Here is a 23,118-nt window from a genome sequence, read left to right on the forward strand (position 1 = left end):
TTCTTCACTGCCAGCCTGTACTATCAATAGTGGATAGTAGTCAGAAGGGCAGATCAGTCTGGGAAGTCTCCTAGCAATGTCCCTGACCCGTGCCCCAGGGAGGCAGCACACCTCTCTGCGGGTAGGGTCAGGCCGGCATATAGGGCCTTCGGTTCCTTGCAGCAGGGAGTCGCCTATGACCACCACCCTTCTATCCTTCCGGATGGAGGAAGTCTTGAGGCGCGGGGGTGACCGCTTCCCCCGAGGCACCCTCACAGGTGGGCCTCCCTCCACACCTGCACACACCTCTCCCTCGGGTTCCAGGAGCTCAAATCTATTCCGCAGAGGCACCTGGGGAGCCGAGCATGGTCTGGGGGGGACGCCCACAATGCTGAGTCGGTATCTGTTTCCACCTGTCCTTCTCTCTCAAATAGCTTTGCTCTGCTCGGCAACAACAGGGCAGAGGCTCCGCCACTGAGCAGTGGATATCACCTTGCCCTTTTGGGAGAGAGTTACAGTGGTTTTGACCCAGTCCCACACCCCCTAGTTCTTCATAAGTATTGTGAGGGGAAGGAGCAGACCGAGGGCTCACTGTATCAGGAGCACAGTCTGTCTGCTGATTCCTCTCTGTCACCTGTTTGCAAGGTGACTGGGGGCCACATGCTCCATAGGGAGCCTCAGTTGCATGCCGGGACCTCGGGGCCACAAAAAACAGTTCTATTGCATAAGCAGTGAAGAGTTTCTAATTCAGCCTTTCAGTGCCTTATCCTTGTCAGGCATGGCTAATGTAATTAGCAATGGAAAGTCATGCAAAAAATAATCCTGACTCTTCCTTGATCTTCACACAGAGCGTGATGCAGCAATTGCCATCCCCTTGGTGTTTCTGGAGCAAGATGCTCTGACCAACATCTTCTGGGCTCAGTGCTGAGCAAAGACCCTGTGCTGTGCTGTGCAATATGCATCCATTCTGGTTGGCACAGATTTGGAAACTTTGGCATATGGGTAGCATCAACAAAGCAGCAGATAGATACATGATCTCCTTGTGTTGCTCCTGGAGCTGCATCAGGATTTGAATACCACTGCTAGCACTGGGCCAGCAGACATGGTCCATGAGAAGTCCATGCTGTATAAACAGGTGGAAAGTGACCATTTGAGTCAGGCTCTTTAGCCTAGAGATGTGAATGGTACTCTGTTCCTTAGCTGCAGCAAGCTGTACTGATGCTCCAGTTCTGGCCATGGTTATTGAACTTTATTTCAGTTGCCTGCTTCAGGTGTGAGGAATTTTGTCCAAACACTCTGCTTTTTCAGTGCTGGCAGTCTTGGGGTTTGCCTAAAACAAGCACAGAAGGGGAGGAAGACATTATTTCTGCAGCTCTGAAGGATTATTTCTTTTATCACCGAGGACGCCACATCACTTTATTGCCTTTCTGAGCTCTTTAACACAGCAATAAACGAGCTGTTAAAATATTTTTAAATCAATAAGTGTAATAAAGAACGACGCAAATTACAAAACCTGCCCTCTGGTGGCAACTCCTGCACCCCAGGCCCTGCCCTGTTGGTCTTGTGCCTACATGCCTGGCGGGATGCACGTGCATGGGCTGACTGGAGACGTTTAATTGCCTTTCTCTCTTAACCTGAATGATTTTGTAGAAATCTGCAAGTAATTGTTTAAACAATCAAATCATATAAATTGCAGGGTGATGCTCGAAGTGAAACGGCGTTCTGTGGGAGTATATCAGTGCTGGTGGTGCTTTCACTGCCAGGGATGGAGGTTTGGTGTGATCCTGGAGACATGGCACCCAGCAGCTCCTGTCTGCCCTGGCGTGAGCTGGTAAGAGCTGCCCTTGCCTCATGCTGGGCGCCCTAAAAGCTTCACCCACCTCCGGGCTCTGCCCAACAACAAACAGAGCATGAAGGGGAATGCAGGACACACCAAAGAAGGGAGACAGGGTTTGTGTTTTTGATGTTGTGTTGTTGTGTTTGTGACATGTGCCAGCAATGGGTGTGATGAGCTGCAGCCACATTGAGTCTGCTGGGAAATGGGAAGCAATGGGGATGGCAAAGAGTCACACTCGGTGTTTTAAACAGCCTAACAGAGCAGACATGCTGTTGGAAAGGTCTTGTCTTGATTATTTGTTTTTAATCACTTTTACCCCCATTTATCCTGTTACGGAATGTGCAACAGAGATTTGTATATGTTTCCAGCTTCATTCACTTTACTCTTGAAGTGGGATCTGTAAGTGCTGCCCCACTGGCGCTGATTTAAAAACAAAGCAAACAACAACAACAACAAAGAGGGAGGGAGAAAAGAGACTCGCAGGACTTTGCCAGAATGAAGACTGAGCTGTGCCTTTTTACCCAGCACCTTTGCAAGCACTGTGGGTTTCTGACACCAGCAGAGGAAAGTAGAAAGCCGTTGATCCCATTCTCTGCTGATTTCACATTTACAGTATCTGCTGAATTTACAGAAACATTAGCAAAAGAGAAAAAAGAAAGGCTGTCTTGTTTCCCCAAGATCTACTGAACTTCTGTTGCTTGGTTTGTTTGTTCGTTTCACTTTAGGGGCACAAAGCTTTTCTCTGGCTATGGGCAGAGCACCAGCTGTCCCACAGGTGCATGCTCTTGCTAATGGCTGATGCTGGTGGGAAGGTACAGGGGCTGCGTGCCTGCCTCTTCCTCTTCTTCCTCAGCTTCACCCCTGTCCATGCTGACAGGGCACCAGCAGCCCCCCTAAACCAACATCTCTGCTGTGAAAGCAGGGGACCTCTCCCAGCTGCAGCTCTGCCTGACTCAGTGTCACTGGCTGCCCAGGGAGGTGGCAGAGTCACTGTCCCTGGAAGTGTAACACAGAGATTGGCACTGAGTGACACAGCCATTGGGCATGGTGGGGGTGGGTTAGGGTTGGACTAGGTGATCTTGGTGGTCTTTTCCAACCTTAATGATTCTACGATTCTAAAGCCAGCAAAGTCAGGCTGGTGCAGAACTGGAGAGCATGGACCACAGCCACGAGACCTCTGATGAAGCCTTCACATTAATGAGAATGAAGGGAGGTGAGAAGCACATTTTGCAACAAACACTGCATTAACGATGTACACAAACGTGTGAAGTGGGCAGTGGGGAGATGTGCAAACAACTGCAACAAACCCCTTTGCTGGTGTAATCTGATCAAGAGCAGGCAATGGAGCATGACAGGGTTATTATGACTATTATTTATTAGAAGTATTACGGGCTTTCTTTTTCTGTTTTTAGGTGAGAGCTGCTAGTGATGTGCTGAATAAGGAGGGACTCGGCTCCTTCTCGCAGGTGAGCAGCTGGAAGGGCAGTGACAGGCTGTACCCACGCACTCACAGCACTGCTGGCACAAAGGTCCCAAGTGCTGCTCCCCGGCTCCCATTTAAATAATTGGAAAAATAATGCTCCAAAATAACAGAGCGAGTGGTCCTCCCCATTGTGAGCTCAATATTGGGCCACGCTACTGCATGATCGGGACAAAGAGACGATGATACAGGCTGGTTTCTATGGCAACAGAGGAGGGGTAGCTAAAACAGAAATGTTGCAAACACGGGCGCTGCTCACCGCACCGCTGCGCAGGGTACCGCCGCCTGCAAAACGTCCGGATGCCTCCACCTTTCGGCTTGCGGAGTTCTGACATGCACAGACATGGCAATTTGTTCTCCGTTTAGCTGCAAAGAGAAAGGGAACACCATACACGGCCCCCCGTTTTCTGTGTGTAAAATGTATGCGTTCTTTAAAAGGCAGTGGTTGGCTGGTTTTCCGGACATGATGTGGTTGAAGCTGTCATCGTAATGGAAATTCATTGCTGTAGCTATGGTAAATCGAGTTTTCTGCCTGTGCTGAATGCATTAGTCTAATGAGATGTTTGCAGCTGGAGAGCGGAGCTGCTGGAGGCTCGCGTGGTGCTAGGAGGCAGGAGAAGATGGCTTGTGCTGGGCTCTGTGAGCATGTGCTGAAAGTCCTGTGCCCAGCGGCTCCAGACGCCCGGGCACTCTAAAGGCACTGCCCAGGCTTCTAACAGAGGCGATAGGTAAGGGGAAAGCATGCTTTTTCTTCTTTCTTTTTCTCTGCCTGATTCTTGCTGTTGAGCCCGGTTTGAGCAGTTCCCGTTCTGCTTGCACGCGTGTTAACTTCGCAGCTCCTCACTGGAGCCTGTGGGAGGTGTCAGGTGCCGACATCCTGGTGCCCGTCCCATCTTCAGACCAGATGCTGAGACTAATTGTCCCCTGTTCCTGAAACTAAAGGAAGTGATGCTGTTGGTGTGCCAGCTTGTCCCCAAATACTAAGGACTGCACCTCAGCAGTGCCTTTTGTGCTCATCTTCCAGGTGCTTCCAGGACAAACTTGGGAAGGACCCTGCGCCTGGAGGAGATGCACACACGACCTGTCAGTCCTGTCAGCTGCTGTCCAGTCCACAGCCCGTGCCTCGTCTGCCACTGGTGAAGGCCAGCACAGGTCCGTGAGTAACCCAGCACCTCAGTGGGCTGATGGCAGTGGTCTATCAGATGGGAGCTGCCTCTGGTCGGGTGCATACAGGGCTTGTTTGGGGATGGGCAGGGCACCCAGCAAGCTATGAGGGAAAGTTTAAATTCTCTGCATGAAGGGGAGGCTTCTCTTTAGTGCTGATTTTCTTTTAAGAGGCTTCTGGAGATGTTTTGCTCAAGGATAGATGAAGGGCTTTTAGAATTAGGCACAGTTTTTTGAGGGGTTAAATAGAAACTGTAGGAATGGTGTCATTTGTGGGTGTGGGGATGCAGATTAAAAAGTATCTTTGTGCCACTTTGCACTTCACGCAAGCAGTTCTTACAGCCCTCTGACCCTGTGTGCTGCCAGCCACATCCAGCTGCATGCAGCCAGGGTTGGGGTTGGTCAGCATGTGTGATGCCTGGGGATGGGCTGGGAGATGGAAACGTGTGGGTCCTGGGGCCTGGTGCTGGTCAAGGGCTCTGGACCTGCAGGCTGCAGTGACTACTCACTTTAAGCTGCCACAGCGATTTTCCCAACGAGGCAGAATCCCCCTGCTCCATCTTAAAAGTAACTTGGTTGGTGCACACGCTGCTCAGGTCAGAGACGTATCAGGGGAATGAGCTTGCTGGCATGGGATTGTGGAAGTGTGGCAAGACAAAGAGCTATCAGTCATACCTAAAGTTACGTGCTGCATCAGGTCAGAAACTCTGCAGCATTGATAAGTGCTTTGTTGATATCACATGCAACTGATACAGCGATCAATTCATTTAACTATGTTTAACTTGAGTACTTTCAAACTTTTTGTGGAAAAGAGCGGGCAGGAGGAGGCAGCTTTCTTCCTGAGGCAAGGATTGCCATGCCTTGAGGTTCCTCACCTGCTGGTAAGGTGTCCATGGTACCTCACGAGAAGAAAAGTGCAGCAGGACTTTTCCCCAGTCCTTTCCTTAGCATTGTGTTACCACAAAATGTATCTTTTGAAATATTATTTTTAATAGTGAAACACTATAGAGCACCCCATCACAGTACACAGTTGACACTCCAAGCTTCAGCAGGCTGAGGTGTGACCTTACACTGGTCTCTCTCAAACATCTATCTTCCTCTCCTAGATTTAATGGAGAAACCCTGACAGCAGGAGACCTTAGATCACTTTCATAAAGTATGTTTTAGGGTGCAATGGTGTTCTTTGAAGAGAAAAACACAATGGTGAGGAGAAATACCCACCCCAGTTCCCCTGAAATCCTGCCCTCCTTCTCTTCCTACAGCTTAAAAATGGTGCAAAGGAGGAGTCAGCTGAATTTACAAAGAGCGCTCCCAGCTGAGCTCTCCCTCTAACCATTAGGGTGGCAAAGCACTACACAGGTGGTGGTCACCACAGGTTTGCCAGCAGAGTGAATGAGCAGTTATTGGTTTACTCCTGCAGAGAAAGATCCAGGCTCCTCTGAAAGAGAACAATGAATGATGTGCATTAGTTGTGTAGCAAGTTGCACCATGAGGAATTGTTTTTCTGTGCACAAGAAAATTTTCTCCTTGTTGCACTGTATCAGAAGAATGCTTATTGGAAATTGTGTGTCTGTGTGCTAGGGGGCTATATACTGCTCTGTGAAACAGAATCACAATGACTGGGTGCACTGAAGGCAGTGTCTATTGATTCATGAAATGAAAATAACCTACAATCTAGGAAGCATCTTTTCACCAAGTTTTCTTATTGATGGGAATGAAAAAACTGACACACAAAAAAAAGGTAACCTGCAGGGAAGCTAGAGTTAAATTCTACTAATTAAAGATGCAAACTTCTGATATTCCACTTCTGTAATAAAACCTTACAAAGATGATGAAACTGTAAGTCGTTCATTAAGATTGACTGCTCCCTTTAGGAACTAGTGTAAATTTGGCCAGAATAAAGAATTGCCCAGAGACAGTCTGGATGTGTAATTATGCTATGCTGAAGGATGAATAATTCCTCTTGAACTGAGCAGTTTGCTGCTGCCCTGCAGTTTATCCTGACCCCATCTTCAGAGGTGATTCCCATCCTACGGGAAAAATGCTGCTATAAATGCCAGCCCTTTGCTCTCTGACTGTTCAGTTTGCTGTGTTCATTTGGGGCACAGGATGTCAAGGACAGGATTTGCTTTCCATCCCTCTTTCATCCTCATCTCCACCTCACCCTCACATTTCCCACTACGTTTCCCTGTCACAGCTCCCCAGGGCAAGGAGATAGTCCCTGATTTCCTGCACCCCTCAACTAATGTGTATATGATGGATAGGCAAATCTGTAAATGGGAATGTCCTGGCACAGCAGATCCCCAGAGGTAAACACCTCCCTGAGACCCCTCTGAAGAAGCATGCCAGCTGGAGGTAGCTAGCTGCAGATACCACGCTGATGTGTGTTAGCTGGAGCTACCTGGAGAGGAAAGTCATGTCCCCATGATGCAGAAGCTCTTGGTGACATGAAAGCCCTTAGCAGCAATGGCTCAAATTCTAGACCAAGATCTCACCTTGCACCAGATTTGAGATTTGTGATCATTGCTATCCTGAGAGCCTCCAGCTAGTGTTGAGGCAGTCTATAAACCCACCGCTGGAGGGAATGAGCTACTCAAATGCTTCAAGTAAAGCCAAGCAATCTAGAAATCAATCCAGATTTATTTATCTAAAAAGCAAACTGTGCTAGACAATGATCTCTAGATGGCCTGACCCTCTGACATCAACCATGAGCCTCAGTGGCTGCTCTGACCTGCCCCTTGTGCCATGTTACCAGTGTTCTCACCACTGTGCCCTCTAGCTTGTACAGACACACCAGCCTGGAACCAACACCAGGGACAGTGAAGGACTTTAAGCTTACAGGGATTTCTAGGCAAAAGACCCCTAGCTTTCAATAGGAATGCAACCCAGCAGGGAACAGTGAGCCTCAGGGGGTGGCTGCTGCGCAGATACACAGTAAAGACACAGAGTGAAAATACACTGGGGAGAGGATGTCGCAAAAAAAACTGTTCATGACCATTATTTATGTACATGCAGGAACTCAGTACCCTTCCCCATTACCTTAAAAAAAAAAATGTTTATAGTGCTTATCTCCTGATTTTATCCAGCAGCATCCATCTATCTATTTCTGTATAAACGATGAATGAGAGATTTGCCCAGTAACTGTGTCTTATGGCTCAGTAAATACTTGAATTTATTTGCATATCAAGCCAGCCGTGCTTATACTGCGCTCACTAAATGCAGCACCACGAAATACTACGCAGGGGAGGCTAGCTGGCCATTAACATGTTTAGATTTTATGTGAATGACTCCCTTCAACATTAATGGAAGTTATCTAAACAAATTGCCTTCCTATGAGGGAATAGACCATAACATATCTAAATACTTATTATTCACTCTGGTTTAGTCATTCAAAGGGATACCCAGCAAAGCACCACTCTGGTGCTGGTGCTCAGTTTTCCCTGCAGCATGGGGAGGGAGGTCACAGCGTCCAGCAGGCCGTAGGGGAATCTCACCCCATCCCACAGCCCTCCTCACCTGCTGACATGCAGCTGGTGCAGCCAGCCTGCTTTGGGGTGAGAGTTATGTTGCTACCCATCTGTCACCACATCCTCAGTGGCTATGCCAAGCAGATAGTTGCTTTATTTATTTGCAAAATCTGGGCTCCAGAGCCTCTGTGTTTATGGCTTCCTCCAACATGAAGGTGAAGCCTGGTGGTTTTGACTGAGTTTCACAATGAGTGTTGGAGGGAGTCCACAGTACTAAAAGCAGAAGTCCACAAACCCCAGTGAGGTGAAGTCATACCATGCCTCAAAGTCATGTTTTTTACATGAATTTGACCTTTCTGCTTCTCCTGCTACCCAAGGTGAGCAACTTTCATTCCATATCAGCCAGTGGGGCAGAGGGGGTCCAGCCATATGTAGCCATCTACATGCATGGTTTGCCCTTTTCTTTCAGAGGGACCCTCACCACATTTTGTTCCCTTGCTCCATGCAGTGACTGGAAAGTGAACTCTGAGGACATGCCTTGAAATTCAGAGACATTTTCATTAACAGATGATGAATTCATGCTATCACAGGTGTTTCAGAACTTATATTAAATCTACCTGCTATGGTTGCCACAGGTGATTTTTAATTAAATGAGGTTATTAAACAGGGAGACAATATTGCAAAAAAAATAGTATTGATCTCATGTCCTCAGCCATTATTTGTATACCATCGCTGTGTCAGTCTGTTGACAAAGGGGACTGATGCTGAGCCAGCAAGGAAATGAGGTTGCTTGTCACTATTGGAAAGAAAGGTCCGCTCAGGTGAGGCCCATCAGCTTGGTACTGGATCTCTGACCTGCTGAGAGCTCCTAGGGTAATATGGTGTCACACAGGAAGCTGACAAGGCATTTCAGTGCCCTGGTAGCAGGAGAGGCTGCTGAACTGTGGTGGTTCATAAATGTGAATTATTCCCTTATCTTCTCCCCGTACCTGCCAGCCTGGGGGAGAAGCAGGGCCCTCAGGCTGAGAGCAGCTTGCTGGCTCCTACCCAGAGGGCAAAAGTAACATTTTGCTGCTGCTTAGCCCCAAAGTTCAGATAACTGATGAGGTTTTGTTTTTCATTTGTTTGTTTGTTTTCCCTTCCTGAATCCCTACCAGCACTGGCCCTATTTTAAGGCAAATGTGAGCTGGGGCAGAGCATAGCTATCCTATGCTTTGATGCAAGTACTGCTCAAGCCAGCCCTAGGCTGCAGTGTTGGGACCTTGGTGTCATCTGTGTTCCCAACACCTCCACAGGGAAGGGTAAGGATGCTCCTGTGCCTCCAGAGAGAAAAAAGAAAGATTGTCTGGGTACGTGATCTGGAAGATGGCAAGAAGGAGCATTACCCGCTGAAAAATGGGGAAGAGCAGGATGAACCAAAGCTTCTTGTTGAGTGATTCATTACAGTGAATTTGGAAGTGAGGCTGTTCTCCTAAACTCATTCCTATGCAACCCTGCAAAGTCCCATGTGACAGGAGTCTCCTACAGCCACCAGACATGTCTCCATGCAGGATGAGCCACGTAAGGCTGTGCACCACTCTTTTCTAATAGATTTTAGCAACAGAGGAATTAATGACAACAGAATGTATAAATAAAGCCAGCTTCTGAAAAGGTCACATTTGCCTGCACTCATAGCTGATGAGCTTCTTATGCTAATTTCAGGGCAGTGAAAAACTTGATACTGCATCCCATTGCCTACTGTTTGCTAGAAAGAGCAGCACAGGCTGACAGTCAGCACAAGAGTGTTAAAGCACCAGGGGAGAAGTGACACACTAGGAAAGCCTGAGTGTGCTCAGGAGTGCAAACTGGGAGGAAAGAGAAAAGAAAACTAAATAAAGTTTGAGATCCCTCCAGGTGCTTACAGGGCTCCATTCATTATGTGCTGTTTAGGGCACCCTCACTCAGCCCCTTACAGGCTCTATGTGAGTGTGGCAGTCTTCTGGATGAAGTGGGTTAAAGTCATCACTTGCAAGATACGATAAATGAGCTAAGAAAGCTTGAGGGCAAAAATAGGATAAACTTTGAGTGCAGGAAACAACTTCAGCTGAAGAGTGTGGGACACAGTGATGACACTGGTGGTGTTGGGTCCCAACTGAATCACAGTGCTGGAGAGAGAATCTGACACCGGGCATTAAGATGCAGAGGTAGGTATTCATAGTGGGGGACTTTGTTCCCCTTGCTACAGCTGCCTTACGCACACCTGATCCTTTGGCATTTACCCTGGATTTCCAAAAGAGATACAAGGCAAATTTCAACCTACTATTTCAGACAGCTTTCATTAAGAGATACGTAGCAATTGTCCCAGAAGCTTATAACAAATACATCCCTGAGTGACACAGTGTAACACCACAATATGATGGAAAACAACAATGACAGTAAGGTAGCAAAGTCTCAGGCTGCAGCAAGTGAGGATAAGACCAAGCGCAGCAGCTGCAGATGTAAAAAACAAAGGAAAAAAAACTGCTCACCTTCAGAGGGCCTCACACAGGTAGAGATCTCCCCCAAGATACCCTCACCTCCACTGCCAGCCCTTAAAGAAAGTCTGAGAGGGGGTTGATCCTGGCTCCACCACTTCTGGTCAGTCAGGTGCACTGCATGCACCTGAGTTCCCCTGGAATTCGCCTTCCAGCAGGTGCTCAATCACTGTTTCAAGCCATGACTTAGCACTTCCACTACACATGGTCACACACAAAAAAAAAAAACTGATGACCCCTTAACCTACGTATGTGTGTGCAGAGTGAATTATGACCTGCAGATACTTAATCTGTTTCATAATGACTTGTACTTTTTCACTGGCAGAAGTTATCAAAAGCTGGAACATTTTATTGAACAATTTTGAAAAAATTCTGCAGGGCAGAAAGTTGACCAGGACCTCTTATGTAGGGATTATGAAAGTGTTTGTGCTAGAGAGATTTTTAGGACTGAGTAACAGTGTGCAACCCCTCCTCACTAGGCTCATGTAGACACATTGGTTGCTTCTCTAAGAGCACACAAAGGAGAGCATGCTGCAACTGGCAGGGGGTAGAGGTGTTCCTTTCCACAGAAAACCAGGTGCTACCAGTCGCTTCTTCACTGATGCACATACAGGGACAGTCCTCAGGCACTAAGAGATTCCTCCCAGCACCCATTGCCACCAAGTTTGGAAACCTCAGTCCTAAGTCGGAACGTGACATGAGTGGTTGATTTGTCAGCATCAGGGATGCTGCATGCCTGAATCTGACTGCAGACACTTCTTCCTCAGCAGCTCCAGGCACTTCTGTGGAGCTGTGAGCCGTTGTCTTCAATGCTTGCACTGCTGTCCCAATAAGTGAGAAGAAATGTAGCCAGGAGTGGAAGACTTTGCCATCCTATATTGGACCTTTGTTGGCAACTTTGTGAAACAGACGTATTAAAAATTACAATAATGGTATCTCAAGAACCACTAAACAATGTGTCATGGAGAAAAAGCACTATGTGCAGGGTGTGGATGTTCCATATGCGCTCTTCTCCAGTCCCAAACTACTCTTGTGGAGACTTAAAATGGACGGCAACAGTGTATTTGCCTTCCATTGCTCTCTCCAGCTAGTGTTGGCACTTACAAGGTCAAACTCACTGTAAGTTCATCCTATGATATCTTTCATCTCTTGTGTGTTAAGCAGGCATCCCATCAGTCCAGTTTTGCAAATGCCAAGGTATACACACAGTGATACGCAAGTCAGCTGCAGCATTTTTATTCTCAGTTTAAAGTGTTTAGGTGATGAATGGAGGGTTGCTGCCAAATACAGTCTGCAAATTATATGGAAAATAGGATACGATGGCTTATTGTAGGGGAGAAGTGTGCCAAAACAGTTATGAAAGGTGAGAGTAGTGTGTTTGTTTAAAAATGATTTATAGGTGTCATTCACTGTCGTAAATACAACTCTGTGCTGTAGTGACTAGCTGCAGCCAGTAGGCCTTAGTGTCCAGCCCCACTCACCCAGCCCCACTGACCTGCCCACCACATTCCCACGATCTGAGCTCTGGGATGCTTTGCAGCTTCCCAGCATATTTCTGCTCCAGATGTGTTGGAAGGCTCTGGTTTCCCTTCTGAACCCATCCGAGTTTAGGCAAGGATTTGAGCCGCATCAGAGTTTTTCCTCTCACAAGAGAAGTGGTGGCAGTGGGGACTGTTTAGTCCCAGCAAACACCACAGACGCTAGCAGTGATGCACACTGGGGTTTTTTTTGTTGTTTTTTTCTGAGCGTAATGATTAAATAAGTATCCTTTTATTTATGTCATCGATTCCAATGTTAAAATGTGGTTTGAATAAAAACATGTCTCCTGTGTATGGAAATGAAAGCTTGGAGCATCTTCAGAAGCTGTGGTTCCTGAAGTCCCTAAAGGCAGAAACCTAAGAACTACTCCAGTTAATGCCAGAAAGGCATGGATCTTTTATAAGTATTATTGCTCAAAATGTAATATAAAAGTGCAGAAGGTCCCTGAGGAGTAAGGATAACTTTATGTGAGAAATGAGTGAAATTCCTGCCCTGCATCTAAGAAAAGATATTTCCCTATTGACTTTTGTAATATCACTTCCTCAGATTTAGGGGATCAATTTTATTTTCTGGGGCATCCATCAGCTCCTCTGAGACACGAACACATTTCTCACAGCTCAGTCCTCCACTCTGTGCCGTGGCTGTGCCCATCCAACCTTAGTACAGTGGCCAGTGGTTCCTGGTGGCTTGCGGTGGCCCTTGCTGGCTGGCTCTTGCTACTGTCACTTGCCCATTGGGCTGGTTTCAGGGAGCATGGACATTTAGTGGACTTTGCTGCAATGCAGCATAATTAGTGTAAACCAGATGTGCTGCTGTGTGCATGGGTGGGTGTAATTGGTGTGAAACAGAGGAAGGAGAGGATTGCTTCTGTAGTGTTCAGGCTTCCTGTAAAGCAGATTTTAACGGGAAGAGTTTTCCCACCTCTTTTTGCAGTATGGATACATTAGCCCTGCAGACATGTTCAGACAAGGAGGGAAGCATAGAAGTTTCAGTCCCAGCAGGGAATGATGAGGGTGTACCCCGGGTTGGGGCTGCCTCTGTGCTAAAAATGAATTTATTTGCTAAAGTAATTGAAGAGGACAGTATGTAAGCAATAAAGAAATACCTAGAGTAGTCTGGGAGGCTATAATGCCAGAAGAGAACCGCCAGGCCACCCCAAGCAGCTCATCACAGCAATTTTCTCTTTTCCACTATAAAATTTGCTTGCATTTCTTACTACACTGCTGGAGGTCAGCTGGAGCTGGGGAAAGAGGGACTTTTCCAACTTGACTGGAGCCTTTCTGCCTGTGACTCTTTTCCTGCTAATTCCAGACGATTTCAGGGATCAGTTCCTGCCTCGCTGGTTGACAGCCAGGCGAGTTCCAGGCGAGCAGTGCTGGCATTTGTTTCCAAACTCTTCTGTGATTAATTAAACATTCATAAGCCGTGTTCCTGCAGCTCAGGACTAGGCTGAAAGCACTCTTATAGGAAGACCTGCTGCTGATCTCAGATGCTAGTGAGAGGAAGGGAACACCTGTGCCTTGAGCAAGGGTGAAGCTGACAGGGGAGGGCAATTTCAGGGTTACATTCACCTCTGTATGGGATACACGTCTTCCAGGCAGCTGTGACAGCAGACCATGAGAAGCTGGGACTTTGAATTAGTTACATTTGCCTTCAAAGGCCAATTCATCACAAGAGGTCCCCTGTGAGGCCACCTGTTGCTGCTTTCCAGCCCTTCCACCTGAGTGCAAGGAAACTTCTCTGACAATGTTTTGTTGTACCATGTGCTCTCCTGTAAAATGGTTTCTTAAAAAAGAATAATTTTTGTACATTGCCTTTTACAAAAACTCCAAACCATCCCACTGCAGTGTTCACCAGGCAAACTGGGAGAAGCATCCTGAATCCTCACACATCTGTATGTTTGTATCATACTGGTGAGACTTTCTCTCTGCTGTTTCTGCTTATTCTCTTCCATCACCTCCAGAGAAATTTGTAGGAAATCCCTCCTTATCACATCCTGTGGCACATGCACTCAAGAGGAATTCTGTGTGGTGAGAAGGCAAATGAGGTGTGGGGCATTGCCTCTTCTCCCTGACCATCTCCCTCCATCTCAATGCACTGACCTTCTCTAAGTCCTTCTTCCAGCTCAACATGAATTTCAAACTCCTTTTCCTGTGGGAAAGTCAATGTACAGCTGGTTCAATAAAACACTGGAAGCATTTCATGGAAATTATCTAGGTATCTGGATCCTTCTTGGAAACGAGCTTTGTGAGGCTTATCCATTTGCTGCAGAAACTGCTTGAGGATGTCCCATAAATGCAGAACCTGCAGAAAATTAGGGGGGAAAAAAAAAAAAAGGCAAGTGGCTATAAAAGAAGAGGCCAGAGTACTGCCAGATGAGCAAGAGGGAAAAAATATGAGTATCAGCCAATTACAGACTCAGTTGGAGAACTGAAATGGCAATAATATAAATGTTGCTCATTTCACATTAATTTGTTCCAAATCTTTGCCCCTGAACATTTAACAAAGAGCAGAAGGGGTCTTCTGTGGCTTATCGGTGATGAAAGCTTCTGGCTTCTGTGTGAGACGCAGAAGATGAGAAAGAAAGTAACTGCATTCAAAAGAGAAGTTGGTGCTTTCTTTGCTGGTCTGAAGGTTGTAGATAAATAAGATTGCTTTGTGTGCCTCCAGTTCAAGGAGGGGTTAGCTTGTTAACCGTGCGAGTTCTCTGGTAACAGAGCTAATGGCAGGAGGGGACTTCTAGAAAGCAACCTGTACATCACACAAGGAAAATGTATGATCAGAAACTAGAATGTCTGAACCAGCCACTGCTTGACCGAATATGTGAAGCAGGAACTGCTAAAATACGAATCCCAATTTAAATTTAATTGCTTCTTGTTCAGAATCACTCATCCCTGGTTTTGTGGGTTGAGGTCCTATCAGGGCTACGGACACTCATGTATGTAATAAAAGATTTGCTTCAGCATCACCAATTGGTTAAAAACTTACTAGGCATCTTTGCATCTCCAGTATCCACAGTTTCAGCTGAGGAAACACAGGCTGGAGGATTCTGTTGTTGGAAATCATGCTTGGCAGTTTGCAAAGAAAGGAGAAATGTGCACTGCATCTTCTTGATCCCTGGGAAAGCTGCTTGGTCCTGGACTGAAGGCAGCCAGGTGCAGGGCAACAGGGATGCATGCAGAGAGCTCACAGATGGTATTTTCATCCAGTTGTAGGCAGGAAAGGTGGCAGCTCTCAATTTCACTTCTCTATGCTCTCAGAGATGCTGCATCCCATTGGCCTCCCAAGTGTAAGGAGGTGATGGATAAGAGCTTTCCTCCTTAGGAAGCTTTGCAACCCATCAGCGAGATGGGGAGCACAGGTAGGGAAGGCAAGGAGACCAAGTGGAGGTAGACTGACAGGAAGAGTAGTTAAACAGCACTCCTGAATCTGCAAGCCTGCAGGAGTAGCTACTTGATCATAGTAACAAATAAACTTAAGATGCCCTGCCCTCCACCTCAGCTTTCTATCCTTCTCGTCTGAGCTTGCACAGGGAGCTTTGCACAGCTCCTGGCCTGCTTCACCAGTAGCCTACACATGGCTACCGTCAGGATATCTCTGGAGAAGAATTTAAGAGGCTGCTTTTACTGAAACAGAATGGCACTTCTGCACATCCAGAGGCTGGGGCAGGGTTATTTTGCTAAAAGCTTGTCCTGCAAATCGTAAAGCACTACTGTAAGAGGAGGCCTACAAAAGGAGCTCCTGCAGACTGAGGCTCTGTCTTACCTTTGGCCTCTCTACACTACCAGAAGCAGTTTTGCTAGCTGCACCCTATCTCATAAGAGCCAGAAGGAGCGACTTTGCCTTGTTTTTTCCTGCCTGATTTGCACAAGCCCACTTGGCACACATGGCCTGCCCACCTAGCAGAGCAATCGTCAGCACTCTTGTGGCCACCTCACCTCCATTTTCCAATCCTCCCTCCCATGCTCTCTGCTCATGCTCGCTCGCTCTCTGTGAAGTCTCATTTCCTCAATCCTCTACCACAGGCTACTAGTCTGCAACAAAAATGTCAGGCCAAATGAAGAAAGGTGAGCTGAGGAGGCGAGGCCAGCCTCGGCTGCTCCTGTGGGTCCCATTCTTGCAAGGGTTTTCAGGATTTTCTTCTGACTCATTTAGCAAACCTGAGTGAGCAGGCAGCATGGCTCTACCTGCTGTCACCAGGGTGCTATCCTTCAAAGGATACCTCCTCAAGGACAGCACTGTCACTACCATGGAATTAACTGCAAAAAAAAAAAGCAGCCTGTAAGATAACACCGGGAATCTTTTTTTTTTCCTTTCTTTTTTCTTTTGCTCTTACTAACGAGGAAAGGAGCAGACACCATCAACACTGTCTGAGTTTTGAAGAAGCCAGTGCCCTGCCTTACCCACTCCTACTCCTTTGCTGAGGCACCCAGAAAAGAGGAGGTGAAGGCAGGGTGCCTCACCAGCTGCTGCTCGTGCTGTGCCAGATGTTCTCCCACCCTAGCTGCCAGCCACAAGTGTAAGCAGCAAGCAAAGCACCTGTGACAGAGAGGTTGCTGCCTTTCTGCTGTGCTTGGGCATGTTTGGGGATAATTTTAAATGCAGAGGTAAAAAGGTATTTTGTTGTTTGATGTGGATCTGTTGGCAATTTTTTTAGTGAAGTGATTGCCCTTGCAGTGTAACCTGCAGCATTTCCGGGAGTAATGTGCAGGTAAAAAGCTAGGTGCAAAGAGAAATGCCATTTTCCAGAGATGCAGGCAGCCAGACAGCAGCATGCCAGCCATATCCAGGCTAGCTGGTGCAAAGCAGGCAAGAAACATGAACGTGGAGCAATTAACAAAGATCTTTTGCTCTCACTTGTATGAATATTCTGGCATCTCGTAAGACAGATAGCCAAAACTGGGGACCCACAGAAGTGAATCTCACATCTCTACCAGTTCCGTATTTCTACCAGGCCTACAAAACATTTCACCCTTTCTTCTTGTGCCCTATCTGGTCTGCTTGAAATGAGTTAACAGGTTCATATGAATATGAATGAGTTTGTGGTTACATCAACTCTTACCCTGCAGGAAAGTAGAACGCACACCATGTCTTTGCCAGGTGTGTCTCAGGCTCAAAATGACTGTGCTGAAGGAAATGTTTCCTATCTCGCCCTCTCCAGCACTGCCATTCTCCCTTTGCCTCTCTGACTGAGACGATGGCTCTGGGGCAAGGCAGACAATGTGTAGGCAGTGATGGATGCTGGTGTATGCTGTTCTGGATGCTGCTGCCACTTTCAGTTCTATTGAGGAGAGTTAAATCTCCGCTGTGCTGCAGGGAGAAAATTATCTAACAGACGATTACAGCTCATTAGAAAGCCATGTTTTTACAGCCTAGAACAAAAGCACATTCATTCATCTTTGTGTCTTATAGTTTCTGCTGTAGCACTTCTATGTAGGGAGGAAGTACTCACAATTACTTCTTTTCAATGTCTAAAGATCAGTCTCCCCAAGAGTGGTTCCTGGTAGGAAAAAAGTGTCCTTAGCTGTGGTTAGATGTTAGTAAGCAATGATGGAATTTACCTAGACATCATAGTTGTCTACCTCTGAGTTTGTTTCCCTGGGATCCTTTTATTAACGTAAGAAACACGTGTTAACCTCATCCTAATGTTGGGTCAAAAATAGACAAGTCAAACCAAAACTATTAGAAATTGGTTTAGTTCCATATACTGATGTCCATATAGAAGTTATGAAGTTCCCATGATTGTCAGATTGGACCTGGCATGTGGACCCTAGAGCCACTGAGCCCACCATAAAGTACATCCACATCTGGCCAGCTGGTATCGTGGGAGGTCACACATCCAGACCATGTGGAGATACCTTTGGATAACTGTCTGAATGTAGGTATTTAGGTGTAATCTTTCATTGAAATCTCCCCTAAAGCTAAATCTGGTTGCCTAAGACAGTCTTTTAGTGCTATCTGAGGTGACCTGGAGTGCCCAAGAAATTTTGGCAGATGTGACACAGGTCTCAGAGATCTGAAATGGCAGGAGGTATCTATGCTGAGGCAATTGACTAACTAAGGTTTGAAATGAGGAGTAGTGAATCTCATTCTTGATTCCCACAGCCAGCACAGATGTGTTTTTTGTATCTGTAATGATTGGTTTGAGAAAATGGGTGTTTCTACTCAAATCCTGTTGACTGAACAGTCTCAAGATTTACAAACAGAAATTATCTTTCTTTGGCCAAAATGGGCAGGGCAGCCCTTCAGAGAAGCAGTTTCTTCTCACTTCTGTCCCCAGGGCCATTGTAAGAAAAGAGGGAAGCCACGCTTAAAGAACTTCATGCCACAGCTGGACATTATCTTGTTCTTTCTTAAAGCAGTGGTGAGATGGGTGCCATCCATACAGTGACATTAGGCAACCACATCCTGACAGGAAGACAATATTGGTTCAATGCCTTTATTTGCAACAAATTCCTGCTGCCTGCTTCACTAGAGACCTCTCATGTACGAAGCTGTGCTGCTTTGATATTCACAATTAAGAGAAGAGTAGTGCCCCATGTCCCCAAATACTATCTAGGAGGTATAAGCTTTGCTTCCAGCTCAAGCAATGCTTCTTGTATTACTCACCCACTGCACAGGCTATCATCTCCAGATGGTCACTGTGCAAAGGCAGCCCAGCTGCATGTAGGGAAGGAAGGAAAAACAGTCCTGTCACTGGTTGAAGAATGTCACCTTCCTTCCATTGCAGTATTCCCCTGCAGACTGTGCTTTCCCGAAAAACAGCTGAAGGAAGTCCACACAAGCTTATGAGAAGTTTATCTTTTCCACACACAAACATTGGTAATGTACGCCTGGGAGATGTGCAGAAGGCAAGAGTCAAAGGCAGGGCTGCAGGTGCTGGCAGAAATTCCAGGACCTGGGATTCCTGGGTCCCTACAACTGGGACCAATGACTGCACTGGGAATGAAGGGGATTCTCCTTCAGCTGTTGTGAAATTGACACCTTTCCTGCCCAACTCACTTCTGCACCTTGCTTTGGATTAACACATGTACAGTTCCCTCGTTCCCTATGCATTATCTCTGTGCCAGCCCATGCACAGGTTTGCGTAAGACCTGGTGTAAGCCAAATTTAAATGATCATGATCTGGAATTACTGATATAAAATTTTATGTGATATTTTTACTCCCTTGCAGTTACTGGAGCGTAGGTTAAAAGCTGCATTTATTACAGGCATTTGTTTTTATTAAGAACAGATCCTTGCAGTCCATCAAAAATCCTCAGCTTAGGAGGAAATACACTGTAGCTCCCTCTGCTATCAGCTGCACCCACCAGCACAGTGTTGCCAGTCACAGAGCAAATATACCAACACATGATGCAGGGCAAGCATGGCACAAAGCTTGGGCTTTTGGGAATGTCCTGCTCTGCATGTGGAGCTGCTTAGGGTCCCCGCATATCCCTGGCTGTCCAGATGGGCAAGGCATCACTCTTCCTGCAGCACTCCCCTCTCTGTGCCTGCTCTCCGGCATCTGAAGGGGCAACGTGGGAGGCAGGGCTGGAAATAAAATCAGCAGACCATATCGTTTGTGAGGATAAGGGAAGGTTACTCTGCGCCTAGCCCTCATTAAGTGAAGAGAAGCTGTACATGTAAAACAGTTTCCTGCTGTTATTTTAAACTGAGGAAAGGAAAGTGGTAGACTCGGGTCAGTCTGAAGCGTCACCATGGTGAGAGCTGTCCAAAGCTTCTGCCTTAGGAAGGGTACAAGGACAGGGCGAAGAGCTGCAGATTTTCTTCCCTACATACTGTCCCCAATTATTTGTGCCACAGCTATTCCCTGAATCAGGGAGGTGTCTGTTAACAGCCTGTAATTTTCTTCCTTGGATTCACCCTTAAGTGGCATCAAGTTCCCTAAGACAGCAAACTTTGCAGGAGCTGAGCTGAGGGCCAAGCATCATTATTCTGTTTTCCCTCTGCTGGGGAGCACATTTGTCTTCCAGCATCTGCAGCAGTGTAACACAGTAAATGCCACCAAAAATGTTCTTATGTTTCCTGAAGCATAAAGGAGAGGAGAGCCAAGTCATGGTTGGTGCAGTAACAGTAGTTTCTATACTGCCTCTGTTTTTTTGTCTTTGTTTTATCAGCTCAAATACTTTACATTGAGGTTATTTTGTGTATAGTCCTGTTGGCTCCTGTATGCCGGCACATGTGGGAAGGGCCTTAAGAGGTTTTGCTGATAGACAGTGTCACATATCTCGAGTTTAGAGGACAGAGGACAAAATAGAGTGACTGCTAATATCTAGTGTGTTTCTGACTGCCACGTGTTTAATGTCTCATTGGATCTAAAAAGAAAGTGACATTTTACTCAAAGAAATTCTCTAGGTCAGCTTCTGGGGCTGTCAGCTCTCTGAGTTCTGGGGTGCCACCAACCATCTGTCACCACCAAACAAGACCACAGCCACAGCAATGCAAAGTGCAGCATTCAGTGCAGATCCATGTCCCATGTCTCACAGCTTGCTGGCTTCCAGCCTGGCACTGGTGTGGGTACCACTGCTCCTCCTGGGCTCTGCCAAGCTACCATATCCAGCATCACATTTTACTACCCAGCCCAGCCCCCTGCCCTGTAACATGGCATCGTGGAGACACTGTGTTTTGGGAGAGGGAAGAGACCCAGAGGATGTCACTCAGAGAGCACTACAGGGAGGAGGATGCATGCTGCTGTAGACAGAAGGAAAGCAGTGATGCTCAGGATAGAATCAGCCCTTCCATTTGACTCCTGCTGCGGTAAGCCTGATGCTTTTAACCCTGAAACTACACTCTCCACAGACACACCAGACTTCTATTCGGTAAAAATCAGGCATTCTCAGTGGGCTTTCAGGTGGTTCCTGAGCTGGTTGAGTATAAGTGGAGGATGCAACCACGGTGTCCTTGGACAGTGTGGTAAAAGGTGGCAGCTTTGTCGTGTAGTGCTCACTCAGACCTAATGCTATACAGCCAGTTTTAGGCAGTTGACATTAAAGACTGGAAACTGTATATTCAAATGATAACTCCTGTCGTATGTAATGGATCTGTCTAAGCTGAGCAGATAGCCTTAATGTTATTTAAAAAATATGTTTCTAATATATTTCAAATAAATGCATTTACTGGGGGTTGGGCTTGGGAGCTCTCTATTTTTGCTCGTGCAGCAACTGATTCTGTAAACTGCAGAGTGGGTAAGACCAGAGGAGAGAGCTAGCTGTCTGTGAGCCATGCTTTCCAAGTTCTGACCAGGCAGAACCTATTTACCCCTGAGGCAGGGGATCCCCAGCAGCAGACACTCCTCACCAGGCTGCCCCTTCGCACCATGCAGTAGCACAGCCCCATTTCATTGCCTGCAATGTCAGTTCTGCTCAGTCTGATCATTCTGTCTTCTGAAATTACCAGATTTGAATTTGCAGTTTGTAGATTTTGTAGAAATCTGTAGTGCTTTGTAGTAATGAACAAACCTCTGCTTGCTCTCTTTTGAGCATCGAGGATGCGTTGGGACCACATCTTCAGGCTTTTCTCCATAAGTGAGAGGGCCAGGAGTCAGCTCTGTAAAAATGTAAAGCAAGGAGTCTTCTGTTATCACTGGCCTGGGGGAGCATGAAATTGAAAACGTCAGCCGTAGCAAGGCTTATCAGAAAAGCATGAGAATTGCTTATGCCCTTATGCCTAGCAATGTATGCCGGCTGGGGCCGGGGTTAGCATTCTGCCCACGCTCAGGAAAGCAGATGCCTGCAAAAAACAACATTCAAAAAGCTATTTCTGCGTGGGTTTTTTATTGACCTTTGTTAGCACACGACCCTTGCCAGAAGCTATGAAGAACGCTATGTGTTCCCTTGATTCTCTGTGTATGGTTGTATATTTGTTTTCTTTATTAAAACTTGGACAGAGGGAAATGGACCAGATTCCACTCCATTACCCCTGTTCAACTTCATCAGCTGCACGAAGTTGTGATGAAATAACAGCTTTTGATGGAGTACATCCAAAAGCCCACTACTAGCATGCGCGGTAACAGATGCTGTAAAATTGCAGAGAGTAAATGTTTGGCAATCCTCCTACTTTGTGCCGGCAGCCTGGCGGTCCAGCTCTGCCTCTCTGTTCGGGAGGGCTGCACTTTGTGAGATGGGGGGAGGCCTGTTTGATGTGGGCAGTACTTCCAAGATGAGGAAGGAGCTGCAGAATCAGTGGGTCGAAGAAAAATGCAGGTCGGCAGGGACTGCAGGAGGGTATCCCACTGAAAGCAGGGTGGGAACGTTGAGCATAGAGTGAGTTGCTCACCACTTGAGCCAGTTGGTCACCAAATCTCTGACACTGGCAAAATGAGGATTCAACAGAGACGTTGAGGTGCTTTTTAAAGCCATGGGAAAGTGCTCAGTGATCCTAATGGGGGCAAGAAAGTGCCTTCATCAGCTTATCCGCAGGATCCAGGGTAAGGATGCCACTGTGGAATTCACTGTTAGCCACCTGCAATAGAGACCTTGCCCCCTGATGCAGCTCCCTGCACTGTACTCACGGTCAGCGGGGAGAAATGGGCATGCCTGGGGACTGGTCTCATTTTGGAGCAGCAGAGTTCAATGTGGTTGATGAATTGCATGGTGAGTGGATGCCTATAGCATATTTGTTGTTGCTTTATGGTCCACAGTAAAAGACAAAATGACGATGTGAGAAAATGTGCTACTGCTCGGCGTGCTGATGAAAAACCACGAAACGAAAAACTGAGTAGAAAGCTCTTGTCTTCTTTCTCCCTGCTCCTGGCTGACCCACAGCTCCTGGGATGAGCCATTCTCCGCCCCTGCCCACCCTCCAGGACCCCGCAGCCATGCCATCCCCCCGCATCGCAGGGAGGAAGCGAGGCCGGCCCCCGTTGCAGCCTGCACCCATCAAGGTGACCGTCCAAAGCCTATTCTCTGCACCCAGTGGGGCTCTGCCAGTCGTAAAGATCCCAAAGAAGAGAGGGAGGAAGCCCGGACACAAGGTAGATATGTGTTTTTCTTCCCCTCCTGCTATTTGTAATAAGTTTTGTCCTGTTCAGGGGAAATGCAGGAAAGGAGGCAACTTTGTGCAAGTGTTGGGTGGAGAAAGAAAGAAGGGCCACTTCCTCTTCCACCCTATTAAAAAAAATAGAATGTTTCTAGTTGT

At 46.9% G+C, this 23,118-nt stretch overlaps 1 protein-coding gene and 1 long non-coding RNA gene across 2 annotated transcripts in view; one reads left to right on the plus strand and one right to left on the minus strand.

Moving 5' to 3' along the window:
* The window catches only part of PRDM1 (PR/SET domain 1), a 690,597-nt gene that overhangs the window by 626,640 nt on the left and 40,839 nt on the right, over positions 1–23,118 (minus strand).
* LOC104909862 lies at positions 3,159–22,943 on the plus strand. The gene is made up of 3 exons (XR_792642.3): positions 3,159–4,024; positions 4,321–4,448; positions 22,746–22,943. It is a non-coding gene; the product is annotated as an uncharacterized LOC104909862 (long non-coding RNA).

The sequence above is a fragment of the Meleagris gallopavo genome, chromosome 2 (genome assembly GCF_000146605.3).
Source record: "Meleagris gallopavo isolate NT-WF06-2002-E0010 breed Aviagen turkey brand Nicholas breeding stock chromosome 2, Turkey_5.1, whole genome shotgun sequence".
NCBI classification, from domain to species: domain Eukaryota; kingdom Metazoa; phylum Chordata; class Aves; order Galliformes; family Phasianidae; genus Meleagris; species Meleagris gallopavo.